This window comes from Hibiscus syriacus, unplaced genomic scaffold (genome assembly GCF_006381635.1).
Source record: "Hibiscus syriacus cultivar Baekdansim isolate YM2019G1 unplaced genomic scaffold, ASM638163v2 tig00117005_pilon, whole genome shotgun sequence".
NCBI classification, from domain to species: Eukaryota; Viridiplantae; Streptophyta; class Magnoliopsida; order Malvales; family Malvaceae; genus Hibiscus; species Hibiscus syriacus.
This window is the reverse complement of record NW_024063519.1, coordinates 1,814,793-1,829,953: the sequence shown is the minus strand read 5'-3', so window position 1 is coordinate 1,829,953 and position 15,161 is coordinate 1,814,793.

The window sequence follows — 15,161 nt, the reverse complement described above, 5'->3', positions numbered from 1 at the left end:
AATTATATTATAGAGTATATATTATTATAAACTAAAAAATATTAAACAGTTATTATCTTTTAATTATTCAAAAAAAATCTTTTCTGAAGCACGTTTCATAGAATTTAGTTTTATCTTGTAATATCTCGTGTTTGTTTTTGTTATGTACAGTAAATGTATATTTTGGTAATGTTATCTTTTAAAAACACATTGAGTAGGGTATGTTTTTATCAAATTTTATTGATTAACATGAAATATGTTAGATAAAATAATTTTAGTGACCGAAAATGTCTTATAATATACGATTTTAACAATTTTTTTTTGAATTTGCGAAAATGATCAACAAATTCGCAACGCGATCTCGAATTCGGAAAATCGCAACGCGAATTCGGAAAATCACAACGCGATTTACATATTCGCGTTGCGAATTTGAAAACTGAGTTGCGAAATTAGAGTTCGCGTTGCGAATTGGTTGGTCATTTTCGCAAATCCAAAAAAATTTGGTTAAAATCGTATATTATAAGACATTTTCGGTCACTGAATTTATTTTTTTAATATGTATTTGGTCAATCGCTCCTTTTAAGAATTTGAAAAAAAATTATATTATGTCTTTGTAAGAAATATTTAAAGATTTTTGTTGAAATCTACAATAATCGAAAGAGAAATTTATGTGTCGCATTAAAAAAATCTTGTTTTAGATTTAACTAGTTTAATTTTTTTCACTTTTATTTTTAATAAACTCTTCAAACTCAACCTTTTGATTTAAATGTCAAAAATCAAAATTTAATAATTAAAATAAATATAAAGTGATTTTAAATCATAATTAAAATACATTAATTATAAATAATCTAACAATAAATATTTTTAATATAACTCAGTTTTAATTTCATTAAAATCGTGATAATTTTGTTGTATTAGAATAAGAATAAAAACTATTTAAACACTACTTTAATTTTAAATTTTATAATTTAAATAATAATTTATTAATTTAATTTGTTTTCTCTTTAAACTTAATTAAGTTACATATATAATTAAAGTAATTCACAATTCATTTATTTCAATATTGAGAAAATACTATTATTTCACTAAGTAACTTTTGGTAATCTATTTCTCGTAAATAATTCATCCAGATATTTTTTATTTTATTTTAACATACATATCTTTTAAATGATCCATGATAGAATAATATGTAATTTAAATTTAGACTCCTCATCTATTAGTTATATAATTATTTAAATCACATAGTTATCCTATTAAATTGAACTCCATACATATAAAATTACTTAAAGTTAAATTTTTTTCCAAGATCGGTTACTTCCTGGAACCCAAGTTTAGAACAAATGGAGTCTCGAAGGTAAGATGACTTGTTCGGAGAGAAGAAGACAGTGTTTTTGCTTATTAACTTGATGACCGGAGTAGTGTCTGAAGGTGGTAAGGACATCCTCAACTAAAGAGGCGTGGTCCAAGTCTGCCTTAAGATATAAAATGAGATCATCTGCAAAAAAAAAAAAAGTGAGATCGGGGTTCCATTCCGGGATAATTTAAAAGCTGACCAAACGCCGGAAGAGAAAAGGTTGGAGATTGTGTGGCTGAGGCGCTCCATTGTCAGATTAAAAATATACGGCGATAGGGGTCACCTTGTCGAATACCTTTCCCAAGCTTGAAGGTCCAATCCATTCCATTGGATTTGGATTTCAGAAGAGGAAACACCGAGCATGATTAAACGAATAAAGTCGTTTGGAAACCCCACATCAAGGAGAGTATCTTCGATGAAATCCCATCTCAATTGGTCAAAAGCCTTCTGCAAATCAACCTTCATCGCCATCCAACCTGCTTTAGTTTTTTTGGAGTGCATGGAATGCACCACTTCTTGGTTTATGATGACATGAAAATAGTTTGGTTAATTTTTACTAAATATATAATTTGTATATTCATAGTTATATAATTAATAACATATAATGGATAAATATAAATAATTAATATTGAAAATGAATAAATCTCATTGTCGGAACCATCTTTCGGTTGGGCCCAAAATTTGGCTTCGACTTGAAAATGAGAGTTAGAGTCGTCACCGACTATTTTAAAACGAATTTAGGTGGGTCGGACACCATCTTACCTGATATGCGTTTTACCAGAAACATGTCGGGTTCGAAAGTCGGTTACGGTCAAGGAAGAATTAACACCCTTGAACTGCCCTTTCGGTACCAATTAATTTACCGGTTGTCTTTATAGCGAAAATTTAATTTTAATTTTAAATTTAAAATAAAACCTGATTCAAATTATTTACATCTGATTGATTGAAATTTTTCTAAAAGAGTCGAAAATGTTAGATAAAAAATACTAAATAAATATAAAATAAATCAAAGAATAAACATAAAAAATAAAAATAAAATAATAAAATAATAAATCAAAAGGAAAAAATAAAAATAAATAAATAAATAAATATTATATACTTTAACCATTCTACACTATTAAAAAAATAACATTAGTATTGTCGTAACCGATTTTCACCCAAGCACGAAATTTTACTCTGCGGAAAAAGTGATGTGAATAAATGATTTTTAAAATATTTTGGGAGTCACCATCTGCCTTTTGATTCAGGTAGGTTGAATACCTCAAAATTATCTTTTAAAATAGTTTTTAAGAAAATATTAGTTAAAAGATAAACTAGTCTGTGTTTTAATCAAAAATTTATTCTTTTTAATAATAAAAAGAGATTCGTGGTCGGTAATGTTTGGGGGAATGATTATCACCCCCACAACGCCCAAAATTGGTACTCATTAATTATAAATTACCTCTATTATTAAAAATTTAAAAATATATTTAATTCATAATCATGTTATTTCAAATTTATTAATATAATACATTAATATCTATATTTTTAAATAAGATATTTATTTAGAAATATCAGAAAATGGCTTCTAGGTATTTTAAAACAACTCTTTTCTTAATATATAAAAAAATAACTAAATATTAATAAAAAATAATAAAAATATATATTAATATATATAATTGATAAAAGTAAAATATTTATTTAAAAATATTAGAAAATGGACATCTAGTTGTTTTAAGACTGCCCTTTCTTAATATTTAAATATTAAAAATAATAAATTTCTCTAATAAAATAAAACAATGTGTTTTTTGATTTTTATAAGTAAGATATTTATTTATTTTTAAAATATCAGAATAAGACATCTAGTTGCTTTAAGACTGTCATTTTCTTTGATACTAAAAACAAATAAATATTTTTATTTAAACAAATATATATAAATATATATAAATATATATTTATATGACTAATATAATAATAAAATAATAATTAAAGTAATAATTTAAACATATTGAAATTGAAATGATAATAGTACAAAATAAATTGCAATTAAATAGTGAATAAAACATATAAAATTAAAATAATAGGATTAAAATATAAAATATTAAAATGTATAGCCCTTACTCGAAATATTAAAATATAATTACTAATAGTGTAATTAATCTTAATTATTAATCGGTGATAAAAATAAAATTTATCAAAGTTAAAGGCTCTAACTCTAATAAATAAATAAATCTAAGTGCTACTAATGTAATTCAACATTATTTAATTAATTCGGGTTAAAATATAAATTATAAAATTTATAAAGGACTAAATAAGGCATTTAACCTAAATATATAATTATACTGGAAATGACTAAATTATAATAAAATAAACTTACGAGACCAAATTAAAAGTTTAGAATTCGATTTCCAGTGACTAAAATGCAGAGTTACAAAACTTCGATGGCTACGGGCATGGTTATTCCACGCATAAAATTACGAACACACCCCTCCCCAAAACGACGTCGTTCGGGGAGGGGTATAAATACCCGTTTAAACCGGCCCTTAGGCCATATTCCTTCATTTTTCTCTTTGGTCCTCTCTCTAAGGGAGAGAACCCTCTCTCTTCTCTCTAGTTTCCTCTCCCTAGATGAACGGTGGTCACCGACCGACCGCCATGAACCACCACTAACCTCCACCGCGGTAGCCGGAGTTCACTCAACTATACCAAATCGAAGCCCTTTTCTCCCTAAAGCCAAATTCGGGAACCTTTTTCCTCGAAAACCCTTAGATCAACGTAGATCTAAAATTTTACCTTTGATGTGTCAAGTTTTCCGATGACGTTTTGGCTTCCTGACGATGGTAAGTCTTCTTCTCAGTTTTGTTTCTTGGTTGGTTGTTGGTTATTTTGTATGTGTGTTCGTCCTTGCTTGCTTCTTATTGCTGTCTGTTTCTCCTCTCTTGGTTTTGTGTTTCTCTCCTCTTCTGTTATGTTCTCTCATTTGCTGTCCGTGTCCTCTTTTTTTATTTTGCAGGTGGTGGTGGCTTTTATAGCCACCATGGTACTCATTATGGACCGGTCTTAGAGGGGTTTCTCGGTGAGTCACCAAACTATGTGGTGACTCACCATATAACAGTTATCATGGATGGTCGGTGTAGAGATTCTGGAGGCTTCGTCGAGGCGTCACAGCTGTTTCTGGAGTCACCTGGCAGTAGATCGTTGGCAACGAGCGGCGCCGCCGCCGCGTGGTCCTTAGGGTATCATAACCCTAGGGTTTCTTGTTGGAGAGCTTTGGACCGTTGGATCTTGCCAGATCCAACGGTGGAAATCGTTGGCGGCTGGCTGAGATGATGAAAACCCTAGAAGCGTTCTGCTGGGCCTGGTCGGGTTGGGTTCCAGTCTGTTTGTAAACTAGGTTGGGTTTATTTATAATTGGGCTCCGGGTTTTGGGCCATGTAATATTTATTTAAATAATAATAATAATAATAATAATAAATAATAATAATAATAATAAATAATAAAAATAAAAATAAAAATAAAAATAAAATCAAACTGAAAAATTAGTGTCTACAAGTATTATTAATAGTTCCTGGTTCCTTGGTGCCAGCAGATTAGATCACCAGCCAGATAAATATAGGGTGGTACATTAAACTTTGCGTAGGCATATTTGTAACACATTGAAGAGAACATGGAACTTGAATTAGTGTCATCGTGGGCTTTTGTAAATTGAGCCAATATGTGTTGATGCTCTATATAGCACAAATTTATGCTTTGCCGTTGAAGTTTAAATTGCCCATCTTTTCATAATAGTAAAATAATGATGAGAGTCATGTGATGGTGTGAGGAAAAGTGAGAGTGGTGGCAGAAATAGGACCAAAATAACATCATTCAAAACTAGAATGGCTTAATGTAGAAATGACCCATGTGTTAAGAAATTGACTACATATTTAAAATCCAAACAGAAGTTAAAAGGGAGCCCACCCTTTGTCTTTTACCAGGTTAATACGAGAATGAGAGAAAGCTTTGCCACCCTCTTGCCGGGAAGGGATAACCGCTTGTCGCCAGTCTCCGGTGGCCTTTCAACACCAAACTTCAAGGGAAGGTTCATATCGACGCTAGGAATTCGGATTCGACCTTGGTTTTGTCAAATCGTTGCTCCTTCCTCTGATTTTGGTTCCACCTCTTTTTCGTATTTTTTCCCTCAAATATCTCTCCGGTTTTTTGCTTCGGTTTGCTCCCCTGAATTGCTTCTGTATTTTTCCTTCGAATGGATCTAGGTTCTTTGGTCGGTGTTTTTGTTCCCCCCCATTTTGTGTTATTGTGTGTGATTTTATAGTGTTTTACAAAGCCTATTTTTAGGTGTTTAAATTCTTGTAAAATACTGTTGTTATGGTTCGTTGGTGATGATCGCGAGATCCCTGCACCAGACGGTTCGGGATTGAGGCACGTAGCCGTGAAGATCGGTGGTGGGTTGTTGCGGCACGGTGTTTGTGAGAAATGATGGAAGCTCGGGTTGTTTGCATTTGGTCTTTGGGCCTGTAACCAAACAAAAACTATATTAGTATAATGTATATATTATAAATGTATAAGACAAATAAACAATATATGTGATTCATAGTTAGGACGGAATGACGTGTCTACAGTTGCCCCTCTTTATCTTTTTTCGATCCTTTTTCATGGAACGAAAAATAGGACAAAGACAAAAGGACATAAAATTTCGTTCGGTGGAGTTAAAAATTGACTCTGATATCTCAATTAAGAATAACTCTCTGTCGATTTGAGTTATGGATGGCTCTTCCGTCGTGAAGTCGAATCCATCTTAAAATGATACGGAATTGAAGCCGTAGTTCGAAATTTGAATTGGAACGTGGCTTGTCGTTGCATTTTTTTAGTCAACTTCGGTCTTCTTCTCGGTTTAAAGATATTGGTTAAAAATTTGACTGGAAAGTAGTTCATTGACTCCACCATGTGGTTGATAGACCTTCGAGCTGAATGAAATTGAACTCGAAAGGTCTTCATCGACAGATAGCTTTTCTCGAGTTAAGCTATGCTGTCGGAAAATAGTTTCTTGTTACTAAGACATTGCTAGCCCAGGTCTTCTTCTCGACTTGAAAATCTTGACTGCAACCGGACAGTAGTGTGATTGATGTGTCATCGAGTTGAATGGAATCAAACTCGACAATTTTGTTGACAGATAGTCATTCTTGCCTTGAGCTATGTTGTAAATTTGATTTGCCTCTGAGCTGAGTGTAATCGAACTCGAAGGTCTTCAGTTGGAAGATAACCCTTCTCGACTTAAACTATGCTGTAAATGATGTGCCTTGGAGCTGAGCGTAGCCGAACTCGAAGGTTTGGTGTTTTAAGAGAAACATTTTCAAAGTTTTTTTTTTGTGTTTCAAGAGAAACTATCTCAAGAGAGGCAAAATTTTGTTTCAAGAGAAACTGTCTCAAGAGAGACAAAATTTGTTTCAAGAGAAACTGTCTCAAGAGAGACAAAACTTAGTTCCAAAAGAAACTGTCTCAAGGGAGACGAAATTTGTTATGATTGGATCTTCACACTTGGCATTTGGTAATCTCCTTTGGATTGATGTCTTCACTCAAGTGAGCTGATTTCTTCCGCCTTGCCCCCTAGTGTGGTGGGTGATCCTTGGTTAGGGTTAAATCAGAAGAAAAATTCTATAGGCCCCAAAGGGGACACAAGGGATATATATTTTCTCCTGTTGTGAAGGGATAAAGAAAGAAAGTCGTTCATCATTTCATACATGGAAGTCTTCATGGAAAAGGTATCCCCAGGGGGATAGATTTTTAGGATAAATTTTATTCACATGAAAACAATGTAATTAATGCATGATAGAATTATTTCGAATGAATTATTTTTTCCGTTTCTTGCTCCCAACATGTCTCAATGTGCAGGCTCCCTCGAGATGCCCCAAGTTGTGTCTTAAAAGAATGCTCATGTTCAAATGAAAAACTCAATGCCTTAGGTTTTAATGGTATAAAAATGTCAATTTTGAGTATAAAAAGACAATGGTGTGACTTTGTTGACTCAAAGAAAGGTATGAGTATGACTATTTGTGTATCTAAAAGATAAAAGCAATGTTCAAAAGTTTCAAAGGGTGGTAATGTCAAAATCTGGTCTTTTTGTAATGACCATGAGTTATTTTGGGTAAAGAATCATAGTATTTTATTTCAGGGTTTTAGACAGGATAAGAGAGGTCTGATCTTGTCATATGTCAAAAATCTATAATTCTTGAAGAATTAAAAGAATATTTAATTCATTTAATATTCGAATAACTAAAGATTAAAATTCGTTCAATTATTCCACCTTAGAAGGTAGCATAAATTCAATCGTTTAAAAGATTAAGCAAAAATGAAAGATTAAAAGTGTGTTCAAACAAGACAATGCTCTCAATGCAAATGGTAGATGCCATGCCCCATTTTTTGATTGTCCATGCCCCTGAATCTATCAGGTTTTGGATCTTGCGCTTCGATGCCTTATAGTTATCAGATGAATGTCCGGAGCTTCCTATGTGGTAACTGCACACAGTTTCAACATCGTAGCCTTTAGGATATGGGGACTCTTTTCTCAGATCATCTTGGCAGGCTTAATTCTATAATCAGCTGATCAAGCTCCCACTGTACTAGTTTCAATTTTTTTAATTATTAGAATCTTGCTTCTATGTGGCGTCATGTGGTTAAGAACACTTCATCAAATCCTCCATGAAGAAATTTCAAGTTTACGAAAATACTTAAAAATGAAACGTAGATGCAAAATGCAAAAATGCATGAAATGTTCGAGGCATTGATTTGAAAACATGTCTGTTATTATAAATAATCTTTATTGGGACAAAAGTGTTTTATCTTTTAAGAGACAATAAACATATTTAAAGGTACATCCGGACTAAATCCTCTGGACCCGAAACAGGTTGACTATTCTTCTTCCTTAGTATGTCACCGGTCAAATACCCTGCCGAACAGCTCCGGCTTCTCTGGCTAAACCGTGCAAGTGATGAGCTGTTTTTTGTACTTGTTCTCAGAAGTATCGAATGACTGCATCTCTGGCTTTCATCCTTTGCTGAACCTGTTCTCTAACGGAAATGTCATTGAAATCCTCCATCAAAGGGATTATCTGAAGTTCATTTGATTATTTCTTGAATTTGTCGACAATTGGCTTCCAATTTAGCTATCGTTTTGCCATCTTGTTCTTGTTGTTTTTGAATGGACTCTCGCGGTCAGTAACCTTTTACTCATCTTGCCCCTGCCACATTTGTCAACCCATTTTTGAAAAGTTAACTTTTGATGTACTTGATTGTAGGTACCACGTCTTCTTGATCGAATGTGACACATAGTTTCCTTGTAGATTGTCATCATTTTCTTTCTGAGTCTTTTCTGACCATAGCCGGACCCCAGCATTTTTCACCTCTTGTATTACAACCCCTTTGTCCATTAATGCAAATTATTTATATTTAAAGAACACATTTTTGGTGGATCAACACATCTTTTAAATGATGTAAATGATAAGAAAATAAAGTAAAAGAAAATAAAAATTAAAGGAAAAAAGGTTAGTAAGATAAGGATAATAGAAAAAAGAATAATAATGAAAATAAAAAATTCTACCACACATAATATCTACCCCACATGTAAAATTTGAACCAGTCCTAACCGCATAAATTTATAGTTCACATGATTTGAACAGAAATAAGCATGAAATGATCTCAAAATAGCCTAGGGTTTGAAATGAGGTTTTGGGGTAGGCTCTAATTCCCTGTAGTTTCTCGGTTTAGGTTCTAAAAAAGGTATCCGAGTTCTCCTTGCTGGCGCCCCCTTGGGCTTGCCAGACCCTTAGTCCTAAACCCATCACAGACTTGTGTGGACTAAGTTAAACTCGAGAGGATACATTCCCTTATGCCTGCACGGTGAATAAATTCACACGAACACATAAGGTATATGAATCCCGAATGCTACTTGCTAGGCCTGTACGGAGAATAAATTCTCACGAAGGTGTCGTTTTCATCCTCACTTAAATAGGGTTCGAAGCTCGGGTATAGAGCTAGAGATAGAAACTTTTCAAAAATCTGAAATCATTGAAAAAAAATGTCACCACAACTATTTATTTGGAAAATAATCAAAGGTAAATAATTAGAATCGAATAAATAAATTTAAATTTAATATTTTCACATAAAAAGACAACAAAAAATAAATTTCGGCCTAACTCACTTACCTGTCCCCAGCGGAGTCGCCAAGCTGTCAGAACTGTTTTTCGGTTGGGCCCAGAATTAGGCTTCGACTTAAAAAATGAGTGTTAGAGTCGCCCCCAACCATTTTAAAACGAATTTAGGTGGGTCGGACACCATCTTACCTGATCTGCGTTTTTACCAGAAACGTGTTGGGTTCGGGAGTTGGTTACAGTCAAGGAAGGATTAGCACCCTTGAACTGTCCTTTCGGTACCAATTAATTTGTCGGTTGTCTTTATAGCGAAAATTTAATTTTAAATTTAAATTTAAAACAAAACCGAATCAAATTACTTACCTCTGATTGGTTGAAATTTAAGTACCGTTGATGGGTCATCCGGCCATCATACATCGGCCAATGACTGCCCTACAAGTAGGATTGGGTTTGAGGAAGTCAAAATGGCTCTTAGAAAGATGGGAAGGGACAAAGCTGTCGGTCCTGATCAAATTCCTATCACTGTGTGGTTGGCCCTAGGAGAAGAGGGAGTTAAGTGGTTGACCAATATCTTTAATATATTTTAGAGATGCCAAGATGCCAGAGGAGTGGGAGAGAGTCCACGGTGATACCAATCTATAAGAATAAAGGAGATCCAACGTTGTGGTAACTACAGAGGTATTAAACTACTCAGCCATACCATGAAGCTATGGGAAAGGGTGATAGAGGCTAGGTTGAGACAAGTTACTAGGGTTTTGGAAAACCACTTTGGCTTTATGCCAGGCAGGTCTAACACGGAGGTGATTCATCTACTTCGACGACTTATGGAGAAATATAGGAAAAAGTCTAGAGATTTCACATGGCGTTCATTGACCTTGAGAAGGCTTATGATAACGTTCCCCGCGATACGATCTGGAAGACTTGGAAACGAGAGGATCCCACTATTATATCCGGACGATTCGTGATTGTATTGTAGATCTATACATACGTCAGGACTACAGTTGGCGACTCCGAGGCATTCCCGTATTATACGGAAATGACTAAATTATAATAAAATAAACTTACGAGACCAAATAAAGTTTAGAATTCGATTTCCAGTGACTAAAATGTAGAGTTACAAACTTCGATGGCTACGGGCATGGTTATTCCACGCATAAAATTACAACACACCCCTCCCCAAACGACGTCATTCGGGGAGGGGTATAATAACCCGTTTAAAACCGGCCCTTAGGCCATTCCTTCATTTTCTCTTGGTTCTCTCTCTAAGGAGAGAACCCTCTCCCTTCTCTCTAGTTTCCTCCCCCTGGATGAACGTGGTCACCGGCCGACCGCCATGAACCACCACTAACCTCCACCACGTGGCCGGAGTTCACTCAACTATACCAAATCGAAGCCCTTTTCTCCCTAAAGCCAATTCGGAACCTTTTTCCCCGAAAACCCTTAGATCAACGTAGATCTAAAATTTTACCTTTGATGTGTCAAGTTTTCCGATGACGTTTTGGCTTCCTGACGATGGTAAGTCTTCTTCTCAGTTTTGTTCTCGGTTGGTTGTTGGTTTTTTTTGTATGTGTTCGTCCTTGCTTGCTTCTTGTTGCTGTCTGTTTCTCCTCTCTTGGTTTTGTGTTTCTCTCCTCTTCTGTTCTGTTCTCTCCTTGCTGTCCGTGTCCTCTTTTTTTATTTTGCAGGTGGTGGTGGCTTTTATAGCCACCATGGTGCACGTTATGGACCGGTCTTAGAGGGGTTTTCTCGGTGAGTCACCGAACTATGTGGTGACTCACCATATAACAATTATCATGGATGGTCGGCGAGAGATTCTGGAGGCTTCGTCGAGGCGTCACAGCTGGTTTGGAGTCACCTGGCATAGATCGTTGGCAACGAGCGCCGCCGCCGCCGCGTGTCCTTAGGGTATCATAACCCTAGGGTTTCTTGTTGGAGAGCTTTGGACCGTTGGATCTTGCCAGATCCAACGTGGAAATCGTTGGCGTTGGCTGAGATGATGGAAACCCTAGAAGCGTTCTGCTGGGCCTGGTCGGGTTGGGTTCCGGTCTGTTTGTAAACTAGGTTGGGTTTATTTATAATTGGGCTCCAGGTTTTGGGCCATGTAATATTATTTAAATAATAAATAATAATAATGTATAATAATAAATAAAAATAAAATAAAAATAAAAGTAAACTGAAAAATTAGTGTCTACAAGTATTATTAATAGTTCCTGGTTCCTTGGTGCCAGCAGATTAGATCACCAGCCAGATAAATATAGGGTGGTACATTAAACGTTGCGTAGGCATATTTGTAACACATTGAAGAGAACATGGAACTTGAATTAGTGTCATCGTGGGCTTTTGTAAATTGAGCCAATATTTGTTGATGCTTTATAGCACAAATTTATGCTTTGCCGTGAAGTTTAAATTGCCCATCTTTTCATATAGTAAAAATAATGATGAGCCAAGTGATGGTGTGGGACAAAGTGAGAGTGGTGGCAGAAATAGACCAAAATAACATCATTCAAAACTAGAATGGCTTAATGTAGAAATGACCCATGCGTTAAGAAATGCACTACATATTTAAAATCCAAACAGAAGTTTATAGCACAAATTTATGCTTTGACGTTGAAGTTTAAATTGCCCATCTTTTCATAATAATAAAACAATGAGAGCCAAGTGATGGTGTGGGACAAAGTGAGAGTGGTGGCAGAAATAGGACCAAAATAACATCATTCAAAACTAGAATGGCTTAATGTAGAATGACCCATGCGTTAAGAAATGCACTACATATTTAAAATCCAAACAGAAGTTAAAAGGGAGCCCACCCTTTTTCTTTTACCAGGCTAACACGAATGGATCTGGGTTCTTTGGTCGGTGTTTTTTTGTTCCCCCCATTTCGTGTTTTGTGTGTGATTTTATAATGTTTTACAAAGCCTATTTTTAGGTGTTTAAATACTTGTAAAACACCGATGTTGTGGTTCGTTAGTGATGCTCGCGAGATCCCTTCGCCAGACGGTTTGGGATTGAGGCGTGTAGCCGTGAAGATCGATGGTGGGTTGTTGCGGCGCGGTGTTTGTGAGAAAAGATGGAAGCTCGAGTTGTTTGCATTTAGTCTTTAGACCTGTAATCAACAAAAAAATATATTAGTATAATGTATATATAAATATATAAGACAAATATACATTATATGTGATGCATAGAGCTGGGTATATGGGCTAAAGCCAGCGGCTACCCGTTTAACCCGCGGTCCGTACAGGCTTCGGGCCTAAAAAATTAAAGCTCGTTTAAATTACGGGCTTTTTAGCCCGGATCGTTAAACCCGCGGGTTTAATGGGTATAATCGCGGATAGCCCACAATAGCCCGCTTAATTTAAAATTTATAAAATTTTAAAGAAAATAAACTTAAAGAATTTTATAGAAAAAGAAAATAAATTACCTATAAATATGATGTTACTTATAACCATTGTAGTTCTTAAATTTATTAGGGTGTTTGTCATAATTCTACCGATGTTTGATTTTTTTTATTCACAATGTATCAAATTATTCTTCATTTTAAAAAATAAAATTAAAAGATTTATATAGTATTTTAGTCTTATAAAATTTACTCTTATACTGTAATTATTTTATTTTATATTTTCATATTATGTTTTAGTCTTTTTCTAAAGTATCCATAAAATACAATTATTATGACCACTTGACAACTTTCTTATTAGATTTGTATAATGTTTGACTTTGTTGAATTTTTATATTTGAATTTCTGCTTGCATACACTTTTATGCCTTCATATTATAGCCTTGAATAATTGTGTTTTATAAAAATATAATGTGATTATTGTTTTATTTGTTTTTCAATTTGGTGATATAAGTGAATATTATTTTTTTAATTTGAGTTTAATTAATTATATTGTTATATATATTAATGATTAAAAAATTAAAAAAATGTTATTTTATAATTATTTCCGACTATTTAAAATAAAATTTAAATATTATTTATTATTTTGACGGTGTTACATTCTTTTATGATTGCAAAGCATCTTTCACTTTTAAGATTGTCAATTTGTTATCCGTCTGCTAGCTTGCTTGCTTTATCTACATATATATATAGATTCTATTTTAATGGATGGTATGCTTGCCATTTCATTTTATGCACAATGCTTTTGTTTTTTGAATTTTGAATGCATTTGTTAAGTTGATTCTGGATAAAGATTTATCCGATCGTCTCATCTTATTTATATTAGGTTCAATGTACAATAATTTCAACCATATCTGAAGTAGTTCCAATACCAAATGTCAAGGAATTTAGCAGCAATATTAGGAGGTGTTGCGGGAGTCGTGGCATTGGTGGTGATAGTTGGCTTGTTTATACGGTTCTATCTATTCACAAAAGGGTGTTTCGAGAACATCTGAGACTAGATCTTCGGATCTATCTGTTCAAGGTAACTTTCATGCCATGCATTTTTTAAACGGGCCACGGGTAAGCCCGTTTAGCCCGCGGGTTAAATGGACTGGCCGCGGGCCTTAGAATTCAAAACCGTTTATGAATGTGGGCTTTTTAAACCGCTCCGTTTAAGCCCGCACCGTCAAACCCGCATGCTAAACGGGCGGGTAGCCCGTATACCTAGCTCTAGTGATGCATAGTTAGGACGAAATGACGTGTCTACACTCATATTATAAAACTTAATTAAAATAAAAATATACAAAATGTTAAATTAAATATCACTAGTCTATATTTTATATTTAATAAAAATTAGAGTGGCATTAGGCTGAACTTGGATTCTCAATTTGGAAAATATGAATAGAATTTGCAATACTGAGTGTCGGACCAACGTGCGACAAAACACGGCTTCTTCGCCTATATAGATTTGTATATAGAGTTGTTGGAAAAAATATTTCCCTATATAATTCATTCACCGTATATTTTTTGAATTAAGATTCTTATTAGTTTGAAGACGTCGAATACTTTTGGGGTCTTCTCAATTTGTCTGAAGATACCATGTAGTCGTGAAATCTTCTTTATTTTTCTGAAGACGCCATGCAGTCGTGGAGTCTTCATATTTAACTTGAAGATTTGTGAAACATCTCATGTCTTTAGATTGATATTATTCAATTCATCCTATATAAGGAAATAATCCCCAAATTAAAATATTAAGATTAAAAAATCTCACTTACACTGCCATTTTGCCAACAAAATACAATCAACTCCCTAAATCTATGGACATGTCCTTAATTTTAAATAAGAGATTTGAACATTTTTCTACAATAAAGAAAAGATAGATACAATTATGTCAAATTAATAACTAACCCAATTTGACTAATGGGAAAAGTTGTGATTTTGAGGGGTTTTAGCTTATATTATTAGTTTTCTATATATTAATGATAGTAAAGTTAGGTATCAATAATTTACTTATTAACTTTACTTTTAATTTTTTATTTATCTATAACAAATCATTTAAAATTATGAGAACGAATAATATTTTATCAGATTTAAAAGAAAGAAATATCGTGATGCACATTTAAAGTATCGTCTCAAAATAATTTTTGATGATCGAGAAAATAATATCTTCAGAAACTAATTATATTTTAAATTTATTACTTCATATTAGATTTTAGGAAAATAAATAAATTATTATAAGTGAACAAATAAAAAGTTTATATATAAATGCATTAATATTATTGTATTATTAAGTAATAGATTTATTTTTTATTCAATAATTATATAAAA